At 41.6% G+C, this 18,531-nt stretch overlaps 1 protein-coding gene across 1 annotated transcript in view; it reads right to left on the bottom strand.

Annotated features, from left to right (window-relative positions):
* CAPN14 (calpain 14) overlaps window positions 1-17,830 on the bottom strand; it is a 52,102-nt gene extending 34,272 nt beyond the window's left edge. The window contains exon 1 of the mRNA XM_054677769.2: window positions 17,755-17,830. The gene's annotated coding sequence lies outside the window, so the exon portion shown is untranslated. The remainder of the gene's footprint in view (window positions 1-17,754) is intronic.
* Between the last annotated feature and the right edge of the window lie 701 nt (window positions 17,831-18,531).

Raw genomic sequence — 18,531 nt, 5'->3', positions numbered from 1 at the left:
TGACTATTGTAAGTGAGCAGCGTTGGAGCAGGTCCACAAAATAAGACTATGCAAATAGATAGGTGAAGGCTAATGGGGCTTGAGCTATTTGAGAATGTGCAGCCTAAAAGCATCCTCCATGGGCCTCAGAGTTCTTTCCTTGGCTCCCCATAAGCTGCCAGGTTGTTCTGCAGTGTTTTGCATGTCAGCATTACTATTATTTTTTATTAGAGACAGGGTCTCACTCTGTCACCCAAGCTGGAGTGCAAGGACACGATCACAGCTTACTACAGCCTTGAACTCCTGGGCTTAAGGGATCCTTCTGCCTCAACCTCTCATGTAGTTAGGACTACAGGTTCATGCCACCATGCGCAGCTAACTTTTTTTTTTTTTTTTTTTTCTGGAGAGATGAGGTCTTGCTGTGTTGCCCAGGCTAGTCTCTAACTCCTGGCCTCAGGCAGTCCTTTCACCTCAGCCTCCCAAAGTGCTGGCATTACAGGCATGAACCACCGTGCCTGTCCAAAATTTATTTATACTCAGGAAGTAAACAGAGAGTCAGGCTTTGATCTTCACTTCTTCCATACTGGCTATTCTCCCCTTATCTATAGATGCTGGGTGCCAGAAAGGGCGTTATGATGGTGAGAGGTGTCAAATAACCTGGTGCTCAGATAACCTAAGTGCCTTGATCCAGAGGAGGAGGCCTTTGAACGCTAACTAGCTTGTGAACATCAGGAGCATCACCAGACAAGACACCTGGGGATACACCAGCCAGCAGCGCAAACTCCAAACCCCAATCCCTGTATACAGGCAGGGTTTCCTCGTCTCTCCTGATAACCCTCTGCCTATTTAATATGTTAGTGTTTATTAAAAGGTAAATGGGAACATTTTAAATGTGGGAGAAGGAACAGACTCTAGATACACCTTGTGGCAAAATTTACTCCTTCAGGTGGGTCTCAGTGGTATTTCAGTAGCCAGTGTGAGCAGGATGACAGGAGCCAGCTGTGCACATCTCTTCCCAAGTCTGTATTCCATCATGCCATGTTAGTACCTTGTAATTGGCCATCGTGGGAGTGTCCATACCATGGAATGGGTAAATGCTACAAATCAGAGCTACTTGGCCTTTTAAAAGAAAAAAAAAAAATTGAGAGCTAGTTGTTGAATATTACCAGCACAGCACTGGTCAACCTTAAGACAGCAGATTGCCTGGTCCTATGAGGTTGTCCAGCTGGAAGTTTCCCTGTTGTCCAGGAATACAGAGTCCATAGCCACAGGTGAGAATCTGTGAAGGCTTTACAAAGGGTGGTCTTACAACTCATTTGGAAAGAGAGGTTGATATCAGTGAAAACACTGACTCTCACAAACTGGACAGAAATGAATACTGTATCTCTGCCATTGAAAGTTCAGTCAGGGCCAGGAGCGGTGGCTCACACCTGTAATCCCAGCACTTTGGGAGGCTGAGGAGGGTGGATCACGAGGTCGAGAGATCAAGATCATCCTGGCTAACATGGTGAAACCCCGTCTGTACTAAAAATGCAAAAAAAAATTAGCCGGGCGTGGTGGCAGGTGCCTGTAGTCCCAGCTACTCGGGAGGCTGAGGCAGGAGAATGGTGTGAACCCGGGAGGCGGAGCTTGCAGTGAGCCGAGATTGCGCCACTGCACTCCAGCCTGGGTGACAGAGCGTGTCTCCATCTCAAAAAAATAAAACATAAAATAAAATAAAATAAAATAAAAGTTCAGTCAGACTGCAGGTTTTTATACATTTGTTCTAATCACTTTCAAGTCAGGAGAATTAGTTTTCACTTAGTTATGAGTTGACTTATTTTCATTTTAAAATCCAAATAACATATATTTATTGCAGAAAAATCAAGGGAAAGAAAGGAAATATAAATTACCCATATTTCCACTACTCAATGATAGTCATAGCTAACATTTTAATGTATACTTTTAGAGAAAATTTTCTATGCTTAATTATTTTTCTAATGAAAGTGAATATAATATTATACATTGTGTTTTATACTTTTTTTACTTGACAATATCTAATGAACACTTGCCTTTGCCAATAAGTTGAATATACAAGAACGTATTTAATTGTTGCAAAGCATGCCAAATCATAGGTCAACCAAAATTTATTTTTAAAATCTACTGTTTCTGGAATTTCATGTTATTTCTTCTTTTTCACTAAACAGTGACAGTATTACTAGAGTTTAACTATGTCTTTGAGCACATCCTAATTATTTTCCTAGGATAAATTTGGGCTAGAATGAAATTTATTTAACCCAACAAAAGATATTTACTAAAAAAATCTAGAGGAACACCATACTTTCTGAGGAAAGATAAAAGATATTTCCTTAAACAGAAGATAAGAATGGTGATTACTACCATTCTTAATCACTTTTAATTGTAATTCCTAGTTAAGCCAATAAAACAGAAAGAAAGAAAAAAGAAAGAAAGAAAGAAAAAGAAAGAGAGAAAGAAAGAAAAAGAGAGAAAGAGAGGGAGGGAGGGAGGAAGGAAGGAAGGGGCACATAAATCAGAAAGCAAAAAAAATGACTATTATTCACAGAAGAGATTATTTTACATGTAGAATATCTAAGAAAATATTTTTTAAAAACCATAGGAAATAACAGAATTCAAGAAGGTCAATGAATACAAGTTAAATACACTATACAGAAACTCAGTGGTATTCTTTTTAAAACAGCAAGAACTAACTAGAAAATGTATTAGGAAAAAAAATCTATTCTTCATAGCAACTCAGGTTACTAGTTTGAGTAACCTGGTGCCATTAATCAAATACAGGAGTCAGTTACAGGTTCTGGAGCAAAATGATTTTAGATAAAATCATCATAGACAAATATGCAATGACCAATGAAGTTGTATATAGATCATGGCCCCAATATTATTAAATGAGCATGCGCGCGCGCGCACACACACACACACACACACACACACACACACACACACGATGGGAAGAAAATATATATAAATAAGAATATGAACTATCTCTGGATAATGTGACTAAGACATTTATTTTACTTTATTAGACTGTTCTATATTTTTGGACTCCTCGATTAGTATGTATTGCTTTTATCATGAGGAAAAAAATGTGTTTAATAAAAATACAATATTTAAGAAAAAGCAAGTCAGTGGTTACCTGGGGCTAGGAGAGGGAATTGCTCAGGAAGGAGTGCAAAATAACTTTTGGGGTAATGGAAATGTTCTATATTGACTGTGGTGGTTGCATCTGTATATTTTTTCATCAAAACTCAATGAACTATGTACAACACACTTAAAAACATGGCCAGGCACAGTGGCTCACGTCTGCAATCCCAGCACCTTGGGAGGCCAAGATCACTTGAGGTCAAGAGTTCAAGACCAGCTTGGCCAACATGGCAAAACCCCATCTCCACTAAAAATACAATAATTAGCTGGGCGCTGTGGTGGGCGCCCATAATCCCAGCTACTCAGGAGACCAAGGCAGGAGAATTGCTTGAACCTGGGAGGTGGAGGTTGCAGTGAGCTGAGATCCCACCACTGCACTCCAGCCTGGGTGACAGAATAAGACCGTCTCAAAACAAAACAAACAAACAAACAAACAAAAAAACAATGTGGTACATGTTTATTATATATAATCATGCCTCAATATAGTTGATTCAAACTAAAATTTTAAATTTATATAGAAAAACCAGGGGATCTGTCTGATTCCTGTCCTACTGGCATCATCATGATGAACTACTGCCTTGATTTGGAATAATAAGATCTGCCCAAATCCTGGCTTTCTTTGGTGGTGGCTACTTTTTCAACCATCTCTGAAGCAGTTGAGAATTCTGGGCTCCATTTTAAAGTGGGAAAAACTGAGATCCTAAGAAATAGAAAGGAATTTCCCAGGAATTTCACCAGAGTGCAAAAATAGGAACTAATTCCCAGGGGTCCATTCAGTGTCTTGAGTCCCTGCCCTGATGTTCAGTTCATTCACACGTTTACTGAACACCTACTATGTGCTAGACACTATGTCTCAGACTGGGAATGTAACACCTGGCCTTTGATCAACCTACAGGGTAGAGTTAGGTCTCTGGAACGAAAGCAAAAGAAATAAGTACCATGCACTCACTCACATGAACCTGTAGAATCCTCCTGGGAGATGATGGATTTCCAGAGAACTCTGGCATCTTGCCGCAACCCACTAAGTTGTCTCAGGCAAAATTGTAGTAGAAACCTAGGCTCTTTGTACAAGACTCTGTCTACATGATAAAAAGCACCAGATTGAAAAACGATCAATTCCCTGCTCTCGACAGTCGGAACAAAAGAACAAGACTAACTATAGGCTTTGCCTGATTTATCTTGAGCAGGCATTGTACTTCTTTTGTGTAATAGGCGGTGTGCAGTGGCCATGGAGTGCTGGGTTTGGAATTAGAAAACCCAGAAGGCAAGTGGGTTTGCCACCTCTTCCCCATGTGCCCGTGCGCTGACTCCTTTATCCTCTCTGAGCTGGCTTCCTCACCCTCAATATGGGATGACATGTACTGTGCCTACTCTCAGAACTCAAAAGAGATAACCGTGTGAAAAGACTTGACAAAAGTCTAAAGTAGGAGTTGGCAAACTACAGCCTGGATAAATAAAGTTTTACTGAAACTACAGCCACATTTATCTGTCTGGTATTGTCCGTGGCTGCTTTCGCATTACAACAGCGGAGTTGAGTCACTGCCACAGAGTTCTTAGGGGCCACAGGCCTAAAATATTTACTATGCTGTCCTTTACAGGCAAAGTTTGCTGAGCACTGCTCTAAAGCACTGTTTAACCAGGTAGATTGCTGTTGCAGGGCTAGGCACAGGGGTAAGCTCCAAGTAGGAACTCACAGATTAAAATGTGGTTGGTTGAATCCATCATTAAGAATTTATCTTAATGAAACAATTTTATCTCTAATTGATTCGTTGACTTTTTAATAGACCCTTAACATTTACAGTTACATTCCTGTCTCAAAACACTTGCAAATGTGGCCTGCAGTTTCTCTCTGCTAAAGTTTCACATCTAATCCCTTATTTAGATGTGATAACATCAGACATTCCTGGGCAGTTTTCAGGTGGTTCTGTGGTTACTGATTATGAACAGGAAAACAGCATCTCTATGTACATATCATGACCTGTTCATAAAAGATGAAATGATTTGGTAATGTTAATGGTTTGAAAGGCTTTAAATTGTTTTTCTTTTACTGTTTAGACATCTGTCTGCATTTAGATCGAGTTTCTAACAGAAAACCCCAAGCATGATTCTTCATTTATTAGAGCAGACATTTGCCTTTCAGGAAACAATGATGAATGTGGCCCAACTGTGACTTCTTGAAGGCAAGAATGGTATAGGTTTTTTTAACCTGTATTCCCAGATGTGATCATTCATGATATAGTCACATAATACCATGAATAAACAGATGCTTGATAAATGCTGGCCAATTGACTCACTGACAGAAGGGATGGATGTTTCTTCACTTGGAAAATGTAAAGAACAATAAAGCATGCCCTCCCCTCCCCTCTTATGAAGCTGAACTGAGATAAAGGAAGTTAAAAACTTCCTGTGAACTGTCAATCACTTGGCTGCTCCTCTGGTGTCTGATCACATTGCTGGGGCCTGATTTAGGTTGAGGGAGCCTCTTTAACATCCTTCCCCTCCAAAATGCTCATCCAGGCTTGCCTTACAGCTCCTTTCCTGGGTGGTATGTGGGATCCATGTCAAAGAAACCTGGGGAAGTAAAACCAAGGTCAGACCTAAAAGAAAAAAGGAGTCTCCAAAGGGAACATGCACCTTGGGAGAAGGTGGGGGAGAAGAGGCAGGAAGTCCCTTAACTGGCAATGCCGGGGTAGGCATCTCCTGGGCTGACTGCATGCCTCTATGGAGGTCTACGAACTTGGCTGGTGGAGCTCCCTACTCACCCCCAGCTGCCCCACTTCCATTTGACTTTATGAGACACTGCATAGTCACAAATCTTTGCAGAGAATAAGACTCCCAGGAGTATGGGTGTGCAGCTTGAGTTGCCACGACCTGGACACAGCTTTCCCTGAGCAAAGGAACATCCGCTCGGCCTGTGTGGAAGTTGCACCCTGGCGTCGCTCATTGCAGCTGAACCAAATATGAGGCTAGAAGGAACTTAGTGGTCATCCAATTCAGTGCCCCCATGTACCGACAGGACCTCTGAGCAGTTCCAGGGAGTCATGGCCTGCTCGGCCTGACTGTTGGGGAAGCCCTGGGGCATCTCTTCTCTCCAGCACAGGCACACCCTCTTTGTACAGCCTCCTCCTAAACTATGACTTCAGTGGAGTCACTCTGTTCCCCTCCAGCTGCCCTGCTCTGACACTTTCCACCCCAAGAGGTAGCAGCACCCTAGTCTGAGAGTCATCCCCTACTCTTCTTTTTCTATCCATTCCCACACTTTTAAAGAGCCAATCCTTCTGATTTTTCAAAACAAAATATCAAATGATTCTGAACATTTGACAACACATTTGGACAGGAAAGAGTTTTAAAGCAGATGTAAATTCGTTCCTTTTTATTTTTGCAAGGGCATTTGCATCTTCAGAGAGTCACGGAATTTGAGCTAGATGAGCGGTCAGACTGACGTAGCTCATCTCCTCCTCTGATCCTGCATTTGCCATAGGACTGGCCATTTCACATCACGCCCTCAAAACCACGCAGCTCATGGCCTTAAGTCCAAATGGCCAGGCTCTTGGTGTGTTAGTTCCTTTCTGTGTACACAAACCCCCACCACACACCCTCTGCTCTGTCCAAACTTACAAAGGAGATGTCGCTTCCTCCGGACCCCCTCTACCTCAAATCTCCCTCATCCTTCAAAGCTCAGGGCAAATGTCTCTCCTCTCCAGAGCCTTCTCTGGAAACCTCTTGTCTTCTCCTTGTGGGGCTTTCCTGCCCTTCATTCACACTCATGAACTGGGGAGAGGATGCTGGTTAACAGCCCCCTCCTCTCCCAAGCCCACTCCTGGGCTGGAAGACTTGGCTGGTCATTTTAGGCTCTGATTAACGCTACTCCAGAAGATCAAGGTATGCAGTTAAAAACCCAGGCAAACTTTTGGAAAAAGTAAGTCAATTAGAAACATCTTAAAAAAGAAAAAAAAAAAAAAAAAAGAAACTATTTGACAGTAAATACTATAGCTAAACAAACTATATGATACAATTCCATTCCTGGTTATTACCCAACAGAAATGCTTAAATCTATGCACCAAAAGACATGTACAAGAATACTCACAACAGAAATATGCAAAATATCCCCAAATGAAAACTACCCAAATGTCCATGAACATGGATAAATATTAATAATAGTGATAACCATTTATACAATGAAATACTTCACAGCTCTGAACAAACAAGAATTACATGCTGCAATATGATGAGATTCACAAACAATATAAGTAGAAAAAATCCAGACACAAAAACTCTTTGATTCCATTTACATAACTTTCAAAAGTGACAAAACCAATCTATGTGTTAGAAATTAGCTTAGTGGTTACCCTTGAGGTCGAGCGATCTATCACCAAACCAATTATACCACTCATAGTTACATCAATTCCATTCCTTTTCTACTGCTTGTTTTGATGGTCAGGAGAGAGATTTACAAGGGAGTTTGAAAAGTGGGAGAATCAATTCATTTAAACAAGGCTTTATTGCATGCTTCCCCATGGGCCAGGCATTGCCCTAGATGGTAGGGGTACAGGATGGATTAGACAGAATTTCTGCCCTCGAGAAAGTCACAGTCCAACGACCAGGCTCACACCCTAGAAAGGGCCCTCGCTCTTCAGCATGAGGTGCCCACTCTGTGAAATGGCCAGTACCTAACTCATCCAAGAATTCTCCCCCTAGAAAGTCAAAGACACCCCTCACCCTATCAGGCCTGGAAGATGTACCCAGGCTGAAACACTTAGGTACCACCCACCAAAACATTGTCACCCTGTGCCTCCACAGGAGAGGGTTATAAGCTGAACTGAGAGCCGACTGCCTCGCTCGGGAGTCCCGCAGAGACTTGATGAGTGATTTCCAGTGCCCATAGGCCAGCAGACCACTCAGACAAGGGCAATTTCAAGATTTCTAATCTAGGCAAGGGCCGTGCCAAGCACCACACTGACAGCTATCATTTGAGGCAATATTTCACTCTTACAGTGTGGTCACCGTCCCAGTGTGTTTTTCACATCTAATTTCATACAGGAAGTCAGCCCAGCCTCACTGCTTATCAGAACAGAGAACAGTCGGCCTCCTTGACTCTGAGGATCCCATAAGGCCTCAGTGATAAGCTGGCTGCCCCCAGATTCCTTCTCACCAGGAGGCTCAGGAGACCACTGGGATGGCCTATGTTCTGGGAAATGACAGCACCTAGCAGCATCAGTAACTCTACCAAATGACTTCGAGAGAAACCAGAGCTGGAGGGACCTCAGAAATTACCCAGGCCCAAAGATACTCCCATCTTTTTTTTTAAATGAGGAGATTGGGGCCAAAGGGCTGAAGTCTATTCCTCAAGGTCACACTAATAAGTGATGGCAAAACTGAGGACAAAATTGAAATCTCCAGACTCCAGGGTTTTTTCTGTATACACTCACCTGCAAAGCTCAAACCAGGAGAAGCAAATACCATCCTCTCACCTTCTAAACCCAGACCCTGTGGAGTCTCATAGGGCCTCTGGGCTAACTTGGACCCACCCTTGGAACTAAAGAAATTTACCTGCACAGGAGATTTTGCTTCTTTAAGCGCCTGGGCAAGCTCTAATCCTGGTGCAGTCAGAAGCATGCAGCCTCAAACCACCTCTTATATATGGGTCCTTTCTACACATGGTGTTTAGCCAAGAATTTGCGACCCCACCTCCCAGGACCTTGGTTCCTCCCCACTGTGTGTTCTCTGGAAGGGAGTGGAGTACCCAGGGCTTTGCGACTGGATTACACAAATCCAATTATTTCTTTAGAACACCATACAGAGAAAGCCTGTTTCAGTAATGCCTTAATGAGAGAGAGTTAGTCATCTTCTCACTTCCAACCCTGGGGAGGGTATTTTCAGGTGTGACCTAGAAAAGCATTTCACTGCAGGAGCACATGATACCGCTTGCTCACCTCCCCACAACTCCCAGGACACCAAAGAACCAAGACAGAGATTCCTGTACATCCCTATGTTTAAACTAACATTGACAGAAGCCTGGAAAGTATTTTCAAGAGGTGGCTGTGGGTTTTCTTTTATGGTTGTCAGAGTCTGATGCAGCCCTCAGGGATGTTTCCTGCTAAGGAGGAAATTTGTGATTCATTTGTGCTATTGAGATCGCTCCCTCTTCCTTCCCAACCTACTTTCCAAATCCCCCATTTTGGCCATCTGGGACTCAGAACATTGACCTCCCACTGGTTGTCTCCTCACAGTTCACCTTGGGTCCCGTTGCTCCAAATCTGGTTGTTCTTCCTTAAAGCATTTCTTAGCCCTCCTGTGGTTGCTCTAGACTTCTTCACTCCCTCCCCACCCCCACCCCCAAATCCTTCTCCTAGGTTCCCACCACCACTTGCACAGATTTCCATCATAGCAGCTTAGTCGGTTCTGGCTTGCCTGCCTCCACGCTTGCACACCTAGGATCCCCAGAACCCAGAACCATGCCTAGTACCCAGGAGGTGCTCAATATGTGTCAGTGGAATCAGAGTCCCTTCCCTGTGGAAATCCTCTGTCCTCTTCCTCCCTGCCTGCTTCTTGGCCTTTGCCTTGACTCTAATCTCTCCAATGCAATCATTTTGTGTGATTATCACTCCACCCATTTTATTAGTACTGATAAATTAACTAATATTGATAATAATAGCCAACATGTTTTGAGCACTTATGACATGCCAAGCACAATGCTAAGCACACTGCATGCAGAATCTCATGGAATCTTCACAACTTTGTGAGGTAGTGCTATTATTATCCACATTCTACAAAAAGAAAACGGAGGCACAGCATGGCAACTCGCCCAAGATAACCGCAGCCAGTAAATAGCAGAGATGGGGCTAAAGTCCCAGGGTGTCAGGTTCCACTAACTTCTCCTCATCTTTGTCAAGGAATTGTCTCCCTGCCACTGTCAAATCAAATCCAAAGCTTTCTTCCTGAGCTAAACACTCTTCAGAGCCTTCCCCCTGCCTCATGTGCCAAATAGCCACCCTTCCTCGCACGGGTCTGAAGGTGTTATGAGGATAGCAGAAGCAGTGGATCTGGGAAGACCATTATTATTATTGATCTATCTCCCAGACATAACCTTTTCATTTTCATCTCCTCATCCTGGCCCTTAGTTATCTTCCCCCTTCTATTCATCATCTTTTCAGGGACTCCAGGTGGGGGGCTTCCGCTCATCCCTTGGGACAGCACCCTGCACCTGGCACAGGGTTAGGCTCACTCTATGTCTAAGTTGTTGTTATGGTCACCACTGGGCTTACCATAAATTGTGCTGTGGATTCACAGAGCCACCGAGACGCATAGGGTGAGGCCCAAGGGCCATTTCCTCCCATGACAACTCTTGAAAGTTATTGTCCTGGGTGACAGGAAACAGATGGCCAGGGAGCCTTGCACAGCAGCACTGTGGCCTTTTAACATCTCAGAGGTCATACATCCCTTCCCAGGCTTCCGACTGTCACCCAGGACAGACTAGTATGCCTGAGAAAAAGGCAGTGAAGTCAAGTGCATCTGGTGATGAGCCTTCTGTCTCTGCAAGGCACAGGCAATCCTGACCCACAGTGGGCTGTGGACCAGAAGTGGGTTGGCAAGTTTGTGATTTATGACCAGAAATTTACGTTCCCGTGGAAACAAGATTTTAGGAGTGGTGAATTTCCCAGAAAGGCTTTGATGGGCTTCACAAGCTCAGGAGCAGTAGAACCGGAGCACTTGCTAGAGTTCTAAGTCCTGGAGGCAAAGAAGAGGGAAATGCATTCCTCGGCTGGTGGCACAGTGGAGTATTGGAGAATGAGGGTTGGCTTGAAAGTCAGAAACACAGATGCAGGTTCACTAACTTTGTGAAGCTGGGCAAGCCATTTCCTCTTTCTGGGACTCAATCATGTGAAACACAGTTGTGCTCGTCATCTCTCTACTTTCTGTTACAACGTATTATGATTCTGTTTGGGACCAGCCTTGAGCAAACATTCAAAGGAGGTCAAATGCGTCTGTGGCACCTTCTAATGTCCTACTTCCCACTTTTTCTAGAAGAGTCCAAGTGCCCTAAATAATCTGCCTCTCCCACAAACCTAATTGCTCTCTAAAGTTTCTCCTTCCTTTCCCTCTAATCAAAATTCTCATTCCTTCAGGGCACGGGAAAGCAATCAAATTGAATTCCTGATGTCTCACTACTGTGTGAATAGCTTCCAAGTCCTTAACCTCACCATAATATTTGCATTTTTTAAAATAGAGAACTCCTTTTCCAAATGAATCCCTGATTGTTGGAATTTGGGGCACTGAAATGAGAAGTAAAAAAATCCAGTTGAGGAATAAAATAGAGTACTGAGATAGTAAATAATGACTGCTCCAAGGTGACCCTTCATGGACACACAGGTTATTTATGGGGTTTCATTAGACTCACGTTAAGGAACAAGTAAAACTGTTTTGTATCCAACACAACTATAAATAAGAAAAACTACTGAAATGCCTATGGCTAAGCTCTAACCATTGATTCTCCCTTTGCCAACATAAGAGTAAAGCGAGAAAGTCATGGGATAGCATTACCCTGGCCAGGGTTACTTCTGGCAGCCCCACAGACAGGGGATGTCAGGCTGTGGTGGCTGCAGCAGCACCAAAGCTTCATAAAACTAACTGACGGCCAGGCATGGTGGCTCACGCCTGTAATCCCAACACTTTGGGAGGCCGAGGCAGGCGGATCACGAGGTCAGGAGACCAACATGACCAACAGCCTGACCAACATGGTGAAACCCCAACTCTACTAAAACTGCACAAATTAGCTGGGTGTGGTGGCACACATCTGTAATCCCAGCTACTCAGGAGGCTGAGGTGGGAGAATCGCTTGAACCAGGGAGGCAGAGGTTGCAGTGAGCCAAGATCACGCCACTAACCGACAAGTCATGCTATTCCTTGATGTTTTTTTCCACCTGGTTTTTGTTCGTTTGGTTATATATTTTCAAAACCAGGATCCAACAAGGAGAAGAGAAGGGCTTTGATTTGTGAGTGGGAGAAAAGACAATAACAAGTTCAGAAGAATGAAAGGAAAAATTGATGATTCCATATATAACTTTCAAGCATTAGAAATTTATCCAAGAACCGAGATAATAAAAAGAGGCTTTGTGGGGTAGCTCATAAATGAAAAGTCATCGCCAAGGTTTCAAAGTAAATTCCAAGACCTAAGTTATTAAATCCTTCACATTCACAATATTTTTAGAATGTCATAGAAAAATATTCGTTAAGAAATTCACTATGAAGTTTGAAAAATAAACACAGACAAGCTATTTTCTCAACAGAAGGGTGTTTTCCTAAGTTATCAGAGAGCTAATTAAAATTTCAAGAACATTTATTCATAACAAATAATTTGAGTGAATTCTGATTGACAAGGACTGCTCTGTCTGGGGAGGGCTTGGGGACAGGGCTGTGAGCCATGCCAATCAGGGAGGCAAGGCAGGTACAGTGCATGTTTCTTATGTTCTGCCTCTATTTTAATTGTGTACTTGGCATTGTTTAATGGGTCCAAATCAATACACTACTAAGGAACATATTTCTAACCATTCTCTTCTTGACCCTTTCTTTGTTCCTGATATCATTTTCTCCAAGTGTCTCACAGTTTTACCTGTGTTCATCTGCCTTTTTGGGGTTTGGTTTTTTTTTTGGTTTATTTTTGGCTTTGTTTTCCTTCTGACTTGTAAACTACCTATCTTTCTTGGCAGAAAATGTATTTGTATTTGCCATTATGATGCTCATGACAGGGAACACTGATCGCCAGGGAGAACAGCGTGGTTTCTGCATTTCCTTCTGAGAGACGGTTGCAAGGCTTCTGTTTCATGTCATTGGGGTATAGTCGGAAAGAAGCCCTGATGGTAAATAAACCATGACTAATTTCAAGGATACAAAAGTGAATAAGACATTGCGACTGATGCCCAGAAGATGCAAGAAAAGAGGGACAAAGTGCCTTGAAGTCAGCAGCACCCCAGCCAGAGTGAGGGCTCTAGCACAGTTGCCAATGTAGCAGCCCCAATTCCTGGGAGTTTTTCACACACAACCCTCTGAAGCAATGTGTCTAGCATGGATGCCTCAGGTCTGCCAGTCAAAGGAATTCCTCACCTTAACAACTATGTCAAATAGCCATCCTAAGGCTTGCATTATCTTAAAATAGAGGGATTCTCTATGTGCAGAAAATAACACACTTTTATGGAGTTGTGTGGGCAAAAGTTTTCAACAGAACACAGAGGAGATTTATGTTGAAATGAATTTTCCTCCTACGGTTCCACGGAAAGGTTATCTATGCCCTTCAAAGCATAAAAGACCAAACTTCCCCTCAACTGAAAAGCATGATATCTAGTAAGTCTTTGAGTCTGGGCTTTTTCGAAAGAGGAAGCAGCTCTGAAAACATTAGTCGTTTAGGTGGCCTTCATACCTGGGCCTCCTGAACACATAGCAACCTTCACTTTGACCTGCCCTCTCTGGAATTATGTGGAGTTTGCATCCTAGAAAGAGCTTACGTTTGGAGTCAGATCAGCCTGCAGTTTGACCCCGATGCTACTGCTTACTAGTTGGATAGCCTCAAGATAGCAACTCACCTCTAAGAGCCTCAGTGTTATCATCCACAAAATGGGAATGATAGATACTTTATATGATTAGTGGAAAAATTCAATTGTTTGTTTTGTAATGAATATAAAACATTTAGTCCAGGGGCTGGTACATAATATGCACTCAATACATTTTTTGAAAATCATAATTGTGATTATTCACTAATGATTGGATTTGGTGCTTACTGAGAGGTTTTTGAGAACCTTTTAACCCCTTGGACTAGGTGTGATTGGTCTACAGGATATCCAAGTGAAAGTGTCAGAAATAGATCTGGAGTTCAAAGATGTTACGGAGTGAATGTTTGCGACCTCCCAAAATTCACAGGTGGAAATCCTGACCCCCAATGTGATCACATTAGGAGATGGAGCCTTGCGGAGGTACTTAGATCATGAGGGTGGAGCAACGAATGGGATTTATGAATCGGAGTTATGAATGGGATTAGGGCTCTTATAAAAGGGACCCCAGAGAACTCTCCTGCCAACTTTCCGCCATGTGAGGATACAACAAGAAGTTGGCAACAAGCAACCTGGAAGAAGGCTTTCACCAGAACCCAACTATGCTGGTGCCCTGATCTCGGGCTTCCAACCTCCAGAGCAGCCAGAAACAAATGTCTATTGTTTATAAGCCACCCAATCTACAGCATTTTGTCATAGCAGCCTAAACTGACTAAGACAAAAGGAGAAGTGTAAACTGGAGACAGGAATGTTTAAGGTTATCAGCATGCAGATGCAGAAAGAAACGGAAATCTTGCAAGTGGGCAATACCACGGTACTAAATTGATTATCTTTGGCTCACCCTCTATCCAGAGTTTTCACCAGCCCATGTGACAGCACTTCAAATGTAACTTTCAAATTTTTAGCTCCTTAAATTATTCACACAGCACAGTTTAGGGTGACCAGTTCCCTCACTGTTAAATATGTCCCATCAGACCCCATCTGGAGCACATCAGTCAGTTCAACATCCTACCCTTCAGAAAGACAGTGACACCTCCCCTACTCTGCCTCATTTTAAGTACTAAGCTTCTGTTTCTTTTTCTTTTCTTTTTTTTTTTTTTGAGATGGAGTCCCACGCTGGAGTGCAGTGGGAGAATCTCGGCTCACTGCAGCCTCCGCCTCCTAGGTTCAAGCGATTCTCCTGCTTCAGCCTCCCAAGTAGCTGGGACTACAGACGCCCACCACGACGCGTGGCTAATTTTTTGTATTTTTAGTAGAGATGAGGTTTCACTATGTTGGCCAGGCTGGTCTCGAACTCCTGACCTCGTGATCCACCTGCCTTGGCCACCCAAAGTACTGAGATTACAGGCATGAGCTACCAAGCCTGGCCGCTTCTGTTTCTTTATCTGGGAGAATAATGACATTTTGAGCTGTCACTGTGCAAATGAAATGAAGTCATCTATGTAAGAATACTTAGCATAACACCTGACATATAACAGGCTCTCCATCAATGTTGATAGTCATTTTTTCCTATGTTTGTTTTCATACAGCCTGAATCCCATCGTCATTTTTCGCAACTACATCTCAGTATTGATCCACATTGAGTGTGTCATCAGTTAAATCTCTTGTCTCTTTAACATGTGAATTCCGTCCCATCCTGTAAAGGAAAAGCCTTTTGAGGAGAGACTGGGGCAGTGATTTAGTATTCTTGTGGCTATCAGTAGAGAACTCCTCAAACTGACTGCTTGCTCCTGAGACTCTTCTACGGTCTCAGCTTCCACTGATGGCACCACCGTCTACCCAGGCTCCCAGGAAAGAACACTCAGTACATAACACACATATACATTTACATATGAAGGCTTCCATACACATACACATACAAATATATATGTCTATTAAAGCTGAGAAGATACTACACACTAAATGCTTTGCTTTGGTAGAATATTTTTTTTATCCAGTCAAAAGGAAAAAATAAGTGTTGAAAGAGATCATCATGCCCAAGCCAAGCGGTGAAGAAGTTGAGGTGAGGAGAGAAAAAAGAATCAAGACAGGTACCAGGATATCATTGAAATCATGAACAAAACAAGAATGCTCACATCTTTGTTGTTTTCAACACTGTTCCGAAAATTCTAGCCAAAATATGAAATATACATTATAAACCAACACAGTATTAATAAAAAAGAAAAGCACTGGTTGATAATCTTTATGTAAGTAGAAAAACAAAGAATAAACTAAAATTAATAAATAGTAAATAAAATAACTATATATATTGTTTAAATTAATGGGATTCCTATATATAACAATAACCAGTTAGAAGGTACCATAATAGAAATATCTCATTTGTAATAATAATAAACTATAAAATATCTGAGAATAATCAAGGAATGTTTTTGACCTATTTGAGGAGAACTATAAAAAGTTTATAGAGATATAAAAGATTTGTGAATAAATAGACAGTCATGTCATATTCCTGGAGGGAAAGATTAAGTATTAAAAATATGTCATTCCTAAAATTAATTCACAGTTTTAATGAGATTCTGATTAAGAGATCCCAATGATTCGGTTTTGTAGGAGAGAGAAGACAAGGAGAAGGTAATTGGCGAAACATTAAAATTAACTTGGATTAGACACAGACAAAAGATTAATAAATGTCCTTACTGTAAAAATTAAAAACTCTTTCAAAACAATACAAAAAACACTAAATGCTTTTAGAAAAATAAGGGAAAAAATAGACAATCAGAAAAATATAAATGGTTCATAAACAATTTCAAAACTTTTTCATAATAAAATATATACTGATTTTTAAAAGTCTATCATTTCTCACTTCCCAAATTGATGGATATTTTAAAATAATAAGCTTTAAATTTTTAAATGAGAGATAACTACATTTTAATAAAATGAAAATATTTTAAAATAATAACATACAGGGCTGGAGTGAGAGAAAAAAATGTAGGAACTCTGATATCATTGTGGTAAGTATATAAATTGATGTGCCTTTTTTGGAAAGCAATTTGGTGATAAGTATCAAAAGCATTAATAATATTCCCAATAATTTCATTTATTAAATATATACAAAGAAAATAAAACCATGGATGAATATTTACATACAAAAATGTTCATCTTTCAATGGTGATCACAGAAACAGAATAGATAACTCTGAAATAGAGCTTTTATTATTGTTGACAATAATTTTGCAAATGACTTATCTGTCCATTATTGAATATAGTTAATTAGATTGCAGAATTTCCATATGGCTGAATATTAGCATTCATTTCAATTTAATTATTGGAATATTTTTTCAGGATATGTAAAAACACTGGTGGTATGGTGTTGACTGGGGGAAAAGATCAGATGGTAAGTTAAATATAAGTGCACAAAAGAAAAGATTGAAGCAAAATTACCCCCAAATTTTCATAATTACTTTTCAATTGGAAAAAATAAAAGACAGAAAGGGAGAGGAGGAGGAAGACAATGATGAAAATAAGAAGAAAGTGAGAATATCTAAGAAATTTTAAAAACATACTAGTAAGGGAGGGCGACTATTCATACCAGATATTAAAATTTATCAAAAGTTGTTGTAATTTAAATGGCATAATACTAATTTAGGCAAATAACTCATGGAAACAAAATAGATAACTCTGAAATAAGGATTGTGTTATCTAATAATTTATAATAATTTATCTTTAAGATTTGACAAATCAAAGGAGAGCAGAAGATCATTGAACCGAGAGAACTAGTAAAGAATGCGGAAATAATTCCTGATACATTGTCACCCCAATCTTTAATACCCCACTTTGTCTGCCTGTGTATTTTTAAATATCCCACGCTTATAGGTTCTGCCTTTATCAGGTTCTCTGTGCTCACAGACATTTTTGTAGTCATAGACTTATCTGTTATAACATATAAGGTTATAATAATTGGCCAACTACAGGTAATTCACATTTCTAATCTTTGTTTGCTTGTCAAAAGCCACATCAGGAATGAGTCAACTTCAGTGCCTGCACCAGCCCTGTGCAGGGTTAAAAGAGAGCTTTTCTCCTCAAGGTGCTTCCTCTATCTCCCCTGGCAAAGAGACAGACATGTAAACAACACTTACAGCCCGGGAAAGATGCTCAGGAACTGGTGCTGGTCCGGGGGTCCTTCAGCATGGATTTCTCTGCTTTTGGTGTTTCCCTTACCCAAGCGAGGCTGTTGAGTGGGATGGTGCAATCAAGATCCTGCTGGCAGGGACAGACAGATATATTTGGGTTTGGAACTAATAACTTGTTTCTGTTTTTGCACTGATCAAGCAGCTCAGAGCCCAGTGTGATGGCTGCTCACCTCTGGGGGCCTCCTGCTCATCTCCCTCTGATATTTCTGTACCATTCACCTGCCCATTCCCCTCATATCAGCTGCCTCAAGGGTTCATTTATTTTTTAGAATTCAAGGGATTTCGGTAAGCTGCCTCCCACTTTTTGTGGACTGAGGGGAAAGTGAGTAGGATGATAGATAGCTCAATCAAAGATGCCTGTGTGGGCAGTTTCCTACCTCTCTGCACCTGAGTTTCCCTCTGGGAAACATCCCTATCTTCCTCTTCAGGATTGCCATGAGGACTAGATGCCCACGCTCTGGAAACACCGGTGCTACAAAAGCAGCCACTGACCATAATTAGGAGATTTTCGAATTATAGCTCACATCTTGCAGGTAGCAAATGTCTTGCCTTTGGAAGTTGAGGTTCTTAGAAGCAGGCATCTTATTAAAACCAGATACACACCGCTGCCTCTCGTGGTGTGGGCTTTCCTCCGTGTAATATTGGATTTCTCAGGTTAGCTCTGCTCCTGCTGCACCCAGGGATGAAACTGACTTTCTGCCAAGGAGAGCTGCTATGTATGAG

This window comes from Pan troglodytes, chromosome 12 (genome assembly GCF_028858775.2).
Source record: "Pan troglodytes isolate AG18354 chromosome 12, NHGRI_mPanTro3-v2.0_pri, whole genome shotgun sequence".
Classification (NCBI taxonomy): Eukaryota; Metazoa; Chordata; class Mammalia; order Primates; family Hominidae; genus Pan; species Pan troglodytes.
Note: the sequence above shows the minus strand (reverse complement) of the source record. Positions and strands in the feature narration are given on the sequence as shown.